The sequence below is a fragment of the Camelus bactrianus genome, chromosome 3, assembly GCF_048773025.1.
Source record: "Camelus bactrianus isolate YW-2024 breed Bactrian camel chromosome 3, ASM4877302v1, whole genome shotgun sequence".
NCBI lineage: Eukaryota > Metazoa > Chordata > Mammalia > Artiodactyla > Camelidae > Camelus > Camelus bactrianus.
The window spans coordinates 56,564,507-56,577,287 of NC_133541.1; the positions used below are offsets into that span (position 1 = coordinate 56,564,507).

Below are 12,781 nucleotides of genomic sequence, written 5' to 3' on the forward strand. Positions count from 1 at the left end.
ATCATTGGTATTAGGATTGTGAGGAACTGGGCAAGTCATTTAAATTAGTTTTATATTATTTAAGGATGCAAATGCTCTAAGACAGAAAGCAAATATGAAGTGTCTATCATTAATGCTATATAGCATTGTCATCCTTAAAACAGATATTTGGAATAAGTGATCTCATTTATTCATTCATTCATTTACTCATTTTTTTGTTCACTTATGCAGCAAATAGATATTGAGTACCTACTATGTACCAGATACTCTGGTTGGTGCTGAGACACACTGATGAGAAAATTCAGCTACAGGTCCTGCTTAGAGTTTGGTGGAATAATAGGTAACATTATTCAACATCTAATCTCCAGTTACCTTTACAATTCAGACATTCTACACATCTAAGAACCATTCAGTTATATTATGGAATCTGTAATCCTGGTGGAATTCAGGGTGATGAAGGTGACAGCCTTCTATTCCTTGCTCATGCCCTTGAACCTGGAGAGCAGAGGGCTGGGAAAGGTGACATGATGGCAATGTTAGTGGAAGAGGAGGTAGCTACCCTTGGGAAGCTCGTGGTAGGGATGGGTTTATTTTTGTTGGAGGGTGAGGGTAACTGTATGTGTTTGTGGGGTACCACGAAGGTGATGATTACGTTCAGATTAAGGAAAAGCAAAGTTCAAATCCCTTTGTCTTTCAGTGGTTGAATGAAAGTCTGAATCAGCTTGGGTAATACACACACCAGAAAAACACCCCTGAAGTCTTGTTTTGAGGTCTACATTTCTTCTCTTGCTAAAAAATGAATTTCCTCTGAAATCCTTATTATATGGAATGAGGAGTTAAAGAGATGCCTTGAGACCAGTGAAATAAAGGAAGTCACTTTTCTGAAAGGAAATTTCGTGTTAGATCATCTCTAGTCTCAGGAATTTCTTGGGCTTGCCTCTAATGGAGTGGAGATAATAATCTTACCCATAGTTGTGTTTCTACATGAACAACTCTCTGGACATGCTGAGTACCGTTCTTGGAGCAATAGATTTGTTAGAGGACTAAAGAGAGTAACAATAGATTATCTGACTAGATTTTAGTGCAACATTTTTTTTTAGGGTTTGATGAAATACGACCTATAAAGTGAGTTATGGATGTGCTGAACTGTATGGGCTTTTGACCCATGGGTGGAAACAGACCATGTGAATCAAGGACTGAGACTATGTAGATGTCTACCAAATTGTGGAGAAATAGATGCCCTAGGCATTGAAGAGGTTGTGAGGTACAGGCTTATTGATCATCTTTAGAAATGTTTTGCTAAAAGAAGTCAATAACATATAACTGACAATGGATTAAGAGGCAGGCATATTAGAGCCTTCCAATGCCAGTGAGCATGGGGAGCAAGAAAAGTCTGAAGCTTGGGAGTTGATTTTTTGGAAAGCAGCTCATTTGAGAAAGAGGCAAGGAGGCTAAAATTTGGTGAATTGGACACAGAGCTGATGCTCGTGTGGATGCTGTTGAATGGCAAACCCTATGTATTGGGAAAATGACTCTTGTAAACTGAATCTTGATTTTCAAGAAATGCAGATAGAGAGGAGAGAGAGAAGTTCTAGAAATAGAGCAATTCACATGGGGAAAGTGAGGAGTGTTTGAAAGAAAAAAGTAAGTATAAGAATTGAATGTGAAAGTGTGAGTATAAGTAACTCATTGCTTACCTTAATCTATTTGTTATATATATAAATAATTTCCCCCCAGGAAGAATTATTCTTTAAACAGGGCAAATATGCTGAGAAAGAGAAAGAGTAATAACTTTTAGACTCAGAAGAGTTCCTTAAGGAAGATGGCTATTTTAGGCTGTATAATAGGTAGCACTGCCAGGGATCAAGGAATCCAGCATGTGGTACAGAGTATAGAGCTTTGCCCTTACTTACCTCAGGAGTGGTGGTCCCCTGCACCCCAGATTGTACAGTGAGTGACTTCTTTTGGGGATATGCCCAGAACCTTGTATTCTGATCACTTTGTCTTCTCAGATCTGAGGATATGAAGAACCACACGGAGCTGCCAGTTCTGTCGATTCTGTGATGCTACCTGATCTGGGATGAATTAGATGCAGGATTGAGGCCTGCCACGTGATGTGCAGGATGCGTAACAGGCATCTGCAAAAGTAAAGAAATAACTGTGATGTCTTCTTCATAAACTGGTTTGCCTGCATGTTCATATATAACTTAGGCACTGGAAATAACTTTAAGAAGTGTTCAGTTAATTTTGAATAACTCTACAGGTATTCAATAGATATTTGAAATCAATCAGTTAGAAAGCAGTCTTTATTACATGTCTAGTATGTTCCTAGAACTCTGATAGAACTGTAGGAAATTCTTTAAAAAGCTCCAAGGAGTTTATAATTATGTTGACTTGTTTAAAAATGGGTGTATTATTATCTTAAATTTTTTATTTAACAGATATTTATATAAAGAATATTATGTGCCAGGGGTTTTTCTAGGTGCTTTATAGATATTAACTCCTATAGTTATCTAGATTAAATGACCCAGTGATTGGAAGTGAATTTATGTAGAACTAGTATAGATAAGTCTTCTTGAACAGAGGAATACAAGAGGTTGGATATGTACTGTGAACTTAGGAAAACCTAGAAATGGACTGTGATCTACTGCTTTTCATGTCTAGAGCACACTCTATGTAAATTTGTCAACTAGGTAAACTTTGCCTACATATTATTCTGCTTTCAAATGTCAACTGAGCCCTATGGTTGTTTTTTGCTTCATAAAGTCTCTCTGGCTTCCTGATTGAATTTATCTATGACTTATAAGACACTGGAGTGGGCCACACATTTATGCCAGTATTGGGTGCCAGGAATTACAGTAAGCTGTTTAGGGAGATATCTGAGGTATGTTTTGGGAAGATGTCCAATGATTCTCCTTGTATCTAGAAGTTTTTGTCTTTCATCAATGAAAGATGTAGTGAATTTAACCAGTTCACATGACGATTAGGTTCATGCTGACTAGAAGTACCCCTCACCTTTCCTGAGAAAACTCAGAGCCATGGGTAAATTATGCTGAGGAACTGGGTTGCAGGAACTTCTGTTTACCCACAGGATGTTTTAAACATTCAAATTGAAGTAATAATCCCCATGCTCCCTTCCTCACCAGAGTAGACATTCCTCTAGTGGAGGTGCCAACCCGATTCCATCCAAATTCAGTGTCATTCCTAGAATAGCTAACAGCCACTGCTAAACATTTCCCAAGTAAACCCAGCTGAGAATAGTGTCTTCTTTCTAGAGCTCTGACACAAAAAATTCAACATCCTATTGGAGTCAGATAAGCTGGACTTTTTTTTTTTTGGAGAGCTTTGTCCGAGTGAGACTGAGAAGGATGGAGTCTGAGAAAGACTCATGTTGATTGGGAGTCTAGTAAGATCCTGTATCATCTGTGACATGGCACTGAGTGATATGCAACTAAAAGTGCCTGTGGGTATACCTAAATGCTGAATCGACCACCTGTCAGTCCCCTGGGCACCAAAGAAACTCTACCCAACAATCAAACTAAAATTTCACTCTTAGTATCTTGCAGTTCTTAAACATTAATTGGTACTCTCTAATAGCTCTCCCACTTGTTCTGCTATAATTTGTTGGGAATGCTGAAGTTCCATCCTGCTTTTTTAAGCCAGAAAGCCAGAAAGACATGTTTCCTTTTTAAGAAGTTCAATTTATAAGGACTTACTATTTAGTCCCCAAGTTTACTGTCACCTTATAATTGATCAGTTCCCTGATCCTCCTAATGACTTTGAGAGAGCAAGAATTATCATCCTATTTTTATTACTGAGAAATAGAGGCTCAGATGGGTACCTACTTATGGTTCATTTTTAGCAAATGGCAGATATGGAACTAGATCCCAGGTCTTTTTTGAACTTTCTTCATCCCAACCTTGGTCCACATGCCCAAATGACCAAGACCTTTGCGCCCACCTCCTCCAGCTCATGTATCTGCTTTAGTTTGGCAAGAAAAAAGACTTTGGGGCTAGGAATGGGTGTCTATCCAGAACACAATGTTTGAGGCAGATGTTCTGATTTTCTCCAGTACCAAAAGGATCATTTTTATAACATTTCTTGTATGATTCTCTGTAACCCGTAAGAGTATTACAACATTTTTTTGTCTGAAGCACAGATTATATTGTTTCAGCATGGCTGCATTTGTTTAACATAGATGGTTTGCATCTAGCCTGCCTTGTGCTTTCTTTTCTGGCCTGAATTACTCCTTCCAAGTTAGAATGTTTTTTCTTCCTTGGCAGCCATTAAAAATCATCGGCAACATGGCCACCCTCCAGAAACACTTCTGTAATGCCAACCACAGGACTCAGCATCTCAAAATAAGAATTGAAAATGAGATTTAAGTTAATGCTCAGAAAGGAATCTTTCCACGTGTCTTTACTAAAATTTGGTAAAACCTATTCTAGGGAGAAGTGCGAAATATATGAAACCTTTATTGCAACTTCCCATAAAATCCTTGGCTGAGTAATTAGTGAGAGCTCGTCCTTTTTAATCTGATTCTCTCCTATTAGCTGCATTTTTATTCTTTAACTTAAGGTTATGTAAGTTCAGAGGACTTTCTCATTCTGTGCAGTTGAGCAGGATTCTGGGAGGAAGCGGGGCTCCTCACCAACAGTTCCCAAGCTCTTGAAGTTTGTATTTCCATTTAGCCGTCATTTGTTGCTTCCTTTATGGAACAAATTAAACTCACCAAATGATAAAACATGGAATGAAATAGTTTGAGAATAGAGTTTAAAGTTTGTTAAAAATTCAGTGTGGAAACTGTAAAGTTAAAAAAAAATTAATTAGCTGTAAAGTTAAAAAAAATTAATTAACTGTAAAGTTAAAAAATTTAATTGAAAAATTAATTTAAATTAATTAATTTAAAAATTAATTAATTAATTAAAAACTGTAAAGTTAAAAAAATTAATTAGTTCCATCTAAAACTCACTTCTACTTCATTCCATAAAAATGATTATATCCTAAAATAATCATTTTTATTTGCTTTTTTGTGTGTGCTTTACTCAGCTTTCCCCTGTATTTTCATCTTACTACCGATTTTGAAGTACACAGTCTAAAGAATCAAGCTTTAAATTCAGTCTAGTCACTTACAATTCCTCAAATGCTCCAAATCTGATTTGTTACTAGCACCTTCCTTCCTTCCTTTCTGCTGTCCTTCCTATTTGCACACAAACTATCATAGAAATTCTTAGGGCAGGCTGTTAGGGATTAGTAAGTGTTATGATTCCCTTTTCCTAAAATAAATAAAAATAAAAATCAGGGTGAATTCAAAGATGAGACAGTAAACCCATTTAATATAATCCTGACTTTTTTTTCTTATTTCATTTTTACAGCTTTTATATGTGTTTGGAGAAGTGTTAGGGACATTAAATCTGGAGAATAACAGGACAATTCTGCAGCTGTCTTACTCCTCAGTAGTCTATAAACTGCACCGCATCTCACACCTTTGCTCAGATTTCAATTTAGATTAATGTATTTAGTCACTCATCCAGACTTGGAATGTATCAGCTTTATTGCTAACGTCTAAGAAAATTTAGCTTGTTACTTTCTAAAATTAACTGTCTTGTCTTCGGTGAATTACTGTAGATTAATACAAACCTAAAAGTTAATTATTTTTTCCCAGAATAATTTTGTTCCCTATTGATCCTTTGGACTCAGATATTTCTGGCAGACCATCTCTTGTCTACACAAATTATGATGTCACAAAGTTACAGATTTTAAACTTATATGGAAGCCCTTAGAAGGTATCCATATTTTTTTCAGTACGACAGTCTTAGCTTTTGTCTCAGGCTGAACCTAGGCTGAGCAGCTTTCAAAATGTTGAGTTTTCTCCCGAGTTTCTGGAATCCTGCTAGGACCTGCTGAACCAAAAAAAAAAATAACACGTCTACGGTTCATAGTCCGTAGATTTTTTAAAAATTTAATTTAATTTCAATTTATTTCATCTCATTCTTTTACCTTATTAGACTCCTACTGTTTTTCAACTTTATTGAAGTATGATTGACAAATAAAATTGTATATACTTAAAGTATAGTGTGGTGATTGTATATACATATGTGTTGTGAAATGATTACCACAATCAAGTTAACATATCCATCTCCTCATATAGTTACTCTTTTCCCCTTTTTTTTGGTAGTAAGAATACTTAAGACCTATTCTCTTAGCAAATTTCAAGTATACAATACATTATTAGCTATAGCCACCATGCTGTACATTAAGTCTCCAAACTTTTCATCTTATAACTGAATGTTTGTACCGTTTGACCAACATCTCTCCATTCCCCCACCCCTGGCTTGTGATAGCTATCATTCTTTTCTTTGTTTCTCTAAAAAGTTCTGTTCAGCTTTTTTAGATTCTACTTATATTTGATACCTGCAGTTTTTGTCTTTCTCTGACTTCTTTCACTTCGCACAGTGTCTTCCAGTTTATTCATGATGTTGCAAATGGCAGAATTTCTTTTATTAAGGCTGAATAATATTTCATTATATATGTAGATAATACCACATTTTCTTTATTCATTCATCTGTTGGCAGACACTTAGGTTGTTTTCATATCTTGACTTTTGTAGATAATGCTGAAGTGAACATGGGAGTGCAGATATCTCTTTGAGATAGTACACCCGAAAGTGGGATTGCTGGATGATATGGTAGTTCTATTCTTAATTTTTGAGGAACTTCCATACTGTTTTCCATAAAGGCAGTATGAATTTACATTCCCACCAACAGTGTAAAAGCCTTCCCTTTACCCACATCTTTGCCAGAACTTGTTATCTTTTGAGTTTTTGATAATAATTATCCTAACAGATAGGGGGTGATATCTCACTGTGGTTGTGACTTGCATTTCCCTGATTATAGTGATGTTGAACACCTATTCATATAGCTGCTGGCCATTTGTATGTCTTCTTTGGAAAAAATATCTATTCAGGTCCTTTCCCATTTTTTAATCTGGTTATTTGTTTTTCTGCTATTGAGTTGTATGTATGCCTTATATATTTTGGATATTAACCCGTTACCAGATGTATGATTTGCAAATATTTTCTCCCATTGCACTGATTTTCTTTTCATTTTGTTGATTGTTTCTTTTGCTGTGTGAAAACTTTTAGTTTAATGTAGTCCCTCTTGTTTATTTTTGCTTTTGTTGCTTGTGCTTTTGGTGTCAAATTCAAAAAATCATCACCAAGACCAATGTCAGAGAGCTTTTCTCCTATGCTTTCTTTTATGAGTTTTATGGCTTTAGGTCTTAATGTTTAAAATTTTAAGCCGTTTTGAGTTGATTTTTGTGTATTTGTATATGATATAAGGGTCCAATTTCGTTCTTTTGCAAGTGGATATCCAGTTTTCCCTAAGAAAAGGAGATGTGTCCACCTGTGATGTGTCCACCTGTGGGCAGCACATGTCCAGTGGGATAGCACAAAGTTGGACCTCCTGGATGATCTATCACATAGTCTGCATTCATTTGGTAAACTGAACATGTGACTTGTCAGAAACATTTTTCTACAGTGCTTTGGTATGTGCTTTGTAAGGGAAATTTAATCCATATGCATCAAAGATTCATTTACATTTAAATCATTAAAGCATTGTTCCGAGTTTTTGATGTCTAACAAGTCTTTTGACTTTTTCCAAGCAGTTCTAAGTGCTTTGCCAAGGGCAAACCTAATGCCCATCCCCAGAAAATTCAGGTTTTCTCCTTGCATCTAAAAATCCTTGCTTCCGTCTTAGGGAAAAGTTCCCTAGTTGTCAGCATCTACCTGCTCCCAAGTGTCTCAGAGCCGCAGAGCTCTGGAAGAGCAAAATATTGTATCGCATGATTTACACATCTGGCCCAAATTTGGGCCTGTTTTCTAACTTAGCAGGAGGCACAAGATGTATTTTACTTTCATCTGCCTCTGCTTTCATTGGATACATTGTGTGACGCCAACACCAGATGATTCTGAGTTCATCTGGTCAACAAAAATGGAAAGGAAGAAGCTCCTTGTCATTGTAAGGATTTGGGGCAAACATGTTAAAGAGCATGAGTGCTTACAGAAGACATATTATATTTCTATTCTTTCCAAGACTAAAGCTACTCTATCACTGGTGGATCTGTGTTTTGCCAACAGTCCTATGTCTCTCACGTTACTAATAACTTTAGTTATCTTGATTAGAGTTAGGGCTGGCCCTAGGACAATGTGGCCATGCAGGGAAGGATGCCACCGGAAGACACCTCTTTCAGTATCTCTTCCCTTCTTTTTCCCTTTTGGCATTTTTCTTACACTCTTTCCCTTAGTAATCTTTGCTTGGAAATTATCCTTCCAGTCATCTAGCAAAACATAGGTAAATTAAGTCCTATGAAGTTGTTACTGAGAGCATACTACTCTCCCAGGCCTGGTGACAACTTGAGGCAGGGATTATATTATGTTCCATTCATTTCTGTGTCCCTGGTGTCTAATACAGTGCCTGGCTTACAATTTGATACTCAAGTCATGTGTGCTGAATAAATATTTTGTCTTTGTACATGACACAGTAAGCTAAATTCAGAAGCCTAAGCCTCTGATCATGAAATTTCAGCTGTTGACCTAATCTCAACAAATATCCTTGTCTTCCTCTATTTTGTCTAGTGGCTTCGTCCATTCACACCTTAAATCCACAGCAGAAAATACACCAACTAATGGCAATCCATTGGGCAATGATTTTGAGTAGAATTCTTTCTGATACCCTCCAATCACCCCAGAGAGTGTAGGAAGTGTCCTACACTCAGGACAGAATGAGGCTGACCCTTCTCTGCCAACTGGCTTGTCCTTGTGTGGAGGCAGTGCTTTCATCACTTGCTTTCTACAAGATTCTGGTCTCTTCTCTGTGGGTTGAAGTTCTCATCTCTGTAGTGGGGTGGGAGGGTTAGAGTAGTTCAGTCATTCTGTACCTTTTATTTAAATTTTTTAAAATTTTATTGAAGTATAGTTGATGTACAATATTTGTAAGCTACAGATGTGCAATGTAGTAATTCATAATTTTAAAGGTTATACTCCATTTATAGTTATTATAAAATATTGGCTATATTCCCCATGTTGTATAATATACCCTTGTAGCTTATTTATTCTATATATAATAGTTTGTACCTCTTAATCCCCTACTCCTATATTGCCCATCTCCCCTCCCCACTGCAAACCACTAGTTTATTCTCTATAACTGTGATTCTGTTTCTTTTTTGTTATATTCACTAGTTGGTTATATTTTTTAGATTACACATATCAGTGGTATCATACAGTATTTATCTTTCTCAGTCTGACTTATTTCACTTAGCATAATACCCTCCAAGTCCATCCATGTAGTTGCAAATTGCAAAATTTCATTCTATTTAAGGCTGAATAGTATTCCATTGTATATATGTATATAGATACCATATCTTCTTTATCCATTCATCTGTTGCTGGACACTTACATTGCTTCCATATCTTAGCAATTATAAATAATGCTGCTATAAACGTTGGGGTGCACATATCTTTTTGAATTAGTGGGGGTTTTTTTGAATATATACCCAGGAACGAAATTGCTAAGTTGTATGGTAGTTCCATTTTTAGTTTTTTGAGAAACCTCCATACTGTTTTCCACAGTGGTTGCACCAACTTGCATTCCTACCAACAGTGTACAAGGGTTCCCTTTTCTCCACATCCTCACCAACATTTGTTGTATTCTTTTTGATGATAGCTATTCTGACAGATGTGAGGTGATAACTCATTGTGGTTTTGATTTGTATTTCCCTGTGATTAGAGATGCTGAGCATCTTTTCATGTGCCTACTGTTCATTTTATATGGCACTTTTCTGATGATGGTCAGGCTTTAGAAATAATTTGGCTTCAGGTTATTTGCAGGAGGGACGTGGCCAGCCTACTTCTGGCTATCCCTACTGGTCTTTCCACTATAGTTTTGAAGACTCATGTAAGGCCAATTCAGCCAATGACAACACCAGCTTCTTTTGGTGATTGTTGGTGGTATTCAACAGTTAGAAGTAAGTGGGAGCTGGATAGCTCCTTCTCCATACCCTGGCCACGAGGTGTTAGGAATCAGTGAAAGCAAGTCTAAAACAGAATTCTACTGTAATCCAGTGTTTATTAGCAGGCAGTCATGCAATTGGCTTCGTGAGATCTTTGTCCTGTTAGGCAGTTGAACTGAACACTTTGCACAAACATTCACTTTAAGGAAGATTAGAGCAGTATTCTTGGAAGGAAAAAAGCCTTTTAGTTTGAACAGGCAACATGGAAGACTGGACCAGACCTCGAGTCTCACATTGACAGTGAACATGGCAAATTTTATACTTTGTTCATGCAGTGGTTGAGTTGCCTGTATACAGTTTTCATCTGACTACATATCTAGAACACCTCTTATTTTACCAGTAAACATTTACCTAACATCTTTATTCAAAATAATCTTCTGGTGCAGATTTGGAAAGCCATATTGAAAGCTATTTACAATAGGCTTCTCAGAGGATGACTGATTAGGATCTTTTAAATTCTAACTAATCACTCTTGGGGAGTTTAAGTTAGTTAAGATCCACTTTCAGATACATTGTCATGTTTGGCAGCAAGTATTTTAAAATAAATTAGACACTATAACATGACATTGAGATTCCATATATGGATTCCATCAATAAAGATGTGATTAGGCTCCTCCTATATGTACATAAAGGACTAAAATGTCAAACTGACAGTTTTGAACCCTGGTTAGAAGGTTTTGCATGGTTCCTTTACCTTAACGTCAAATAATGTGCGAAATGATCTTAGACATCTGCTGTTTTTAATGTGCTTATTTTAAGTGAAAAATTGAAATAATACTTTTTAAAATGAAATTATGTAATCAGTTTATTATTCACTACACAGTCAACATAGATTTTATTAAAGTCTTGAATATTTTTGTATAAGTCATTTTGATAGTTTTAAAAATTATATAATGTGTCACCTTTGTGAAATCGTGTATTTGTATAAGGAAATGCATTTCAGTCACAGCAGGGGAATTTCATCTGACTCATTCAAGCGTGACTCCTACATTTGTTAGGAATATGGTCATTGCATTCTCATAGTAAAATATTCTTTTATTCTGTCATTATATATTGCAATTTTAGATACAGAATTAATTTCTGCCATATCTTGACAAAGCAACTGGTCATATTTCCAAGCAGTTCAAATTATTTACACATACTCTGAGCATTTTTTCTAATATAAAAAGGTCTCCCCTTTATCAGCCATGCATAAATCCAGACCTCAAAGTATATCAGTGAATACATGTGGTGGTTAAATGTGGCAGTAGAACGTCTTGCTTCATTCAGTCTGTCCCTCCCTCTAAGCACCTACTGTGTGCCAGGCACTGTGCTGAGCATAGGTTTGGATATTTGTGTGCAGCAGTAGGCCAACAGATGCATCCCCAGCCTCCTGGAACTGCAGCCACATACCAAAGGGGAGATGTGCATTGGATTAATGGGCCAGATGACAGTCTTCTGTCTTCCCATTCTGAATTCCGCTGTGAGGTCAGGGGTTATCTTGCTAATTTTGTTTTCAGGGTGTGTGTGTCAGAAGAAGAAGGTAAAATATGACAGCAATTAATTAATTTTGTATGTAAAACACTATATGTATATAATCACCTACACAAAAATAGAGAGAAACCATTGTCTATGTGCCAGGCACTACAGAAGGGGATCACAACAATTCTCAAACTTTTAATTGGTACCCATAGACCAGTGACTCCAAAATATTAATCTGTAGTTCTGATTTTTCAGACTTGTGTGTACAAATGTGTTCTGGGCATCTCCACACAGACATACTTCAAGAACCTCAAATTCAAGGTGAACCAAGGTGTTGTCTGTCTAGATATGGGTGTCTCACCCTCTTTCAGTCAATGGTGGGCCCAGTGCTGAGGCAGAAATTTGGGAGCCACTCTAGAGTTTTCCTACTGTTTAGATTAACATCCAGCACAAGTCCTACTAATGTCCTATTGCTGTGTAGGGATCCCCAACAGTGACTGGGTTACATTTCCTGGGGGCTTGAGTTGGACTTAGGTTGATTTAAAGAATATGGAAGAAGTGTTCCCTCTTACCCAAGTGTTACCCAGGTTACCTAGGTTTGTGGACTAAGTTTTATGTCTCTCATGTTATCTTTTTTTTGGCTTAATATTTGATGTATATGTTTCCTCATCCCATTAATAGCTGACATTGATATCAGTTCGTACCTTGTATACATTGGCTCATTTAATTCTCATAACAGTTCTTTCAGAGTTGACTCCGTTGCTATCTTTATTTTGCAAAGGAGAGAATAGTGACATAAACAACTTGCCCTAAATTCTAGCTAGTGACTGATGAAAGCTGGATTTAAACCCAGGCCGACTGGATCTAAAGCTTGTGCTCTCACCCCTGTGCCATCTGCCTCGCCCTCGCTGGGTTGTGGGTAGATGCCATCCATCCCTTTGAGGACCATACCTTGTGCTTCTGTCCTCTTCATAGGGCTTTACTGAGTGAGGAGTATCAGTGGTGACTGACAAATACAAGTCTATTCACTGATTGACTCATGGTGCCATGAGCACTTACCTCCCTGTGGAAGGAGCCTGGCTCCTCGGTCCTGGCCTCCACCTGACATTGTTTGGCCAAGAAGAGAAGGGTGATTTGAGATGAACTTCTTTCTATTTTGATCTCCCCATTCTCCCAACATTTCCACTGCCTGCTCAGCCATGGGGAGGGTAACAGCTGTATCACTTAACAGCTGGCTGTGTGTCCTTTCTATGGTTTTGATCTTTCAGGCT

At 37.1% G+C, this 12,781-nt stretch overlaps 1 protein-coding gene across 1 annotated transcript in view; it reads left to right on the forward strand.

Moving 5' to 3' along the window:
• The window catches only part of LOC105064324 (uncharacterized), a 68,488-nt gene extending 56,102 nt beyond the window's left edge, over window positions 1–12,386 (forward strand). The window contains exon 14 of the transcript XR_012505494.1: window positions 1,992–12,386. The gene's annotated coding sequence lies outside the window, so the exon portion shown is untranslated. The remainder of the gene's footprint in view (window positions 1–1,991) is intronic.
• The last annotated feature ends 395 nt before the right edge of the window (window positions 12,387–12,781 follow it).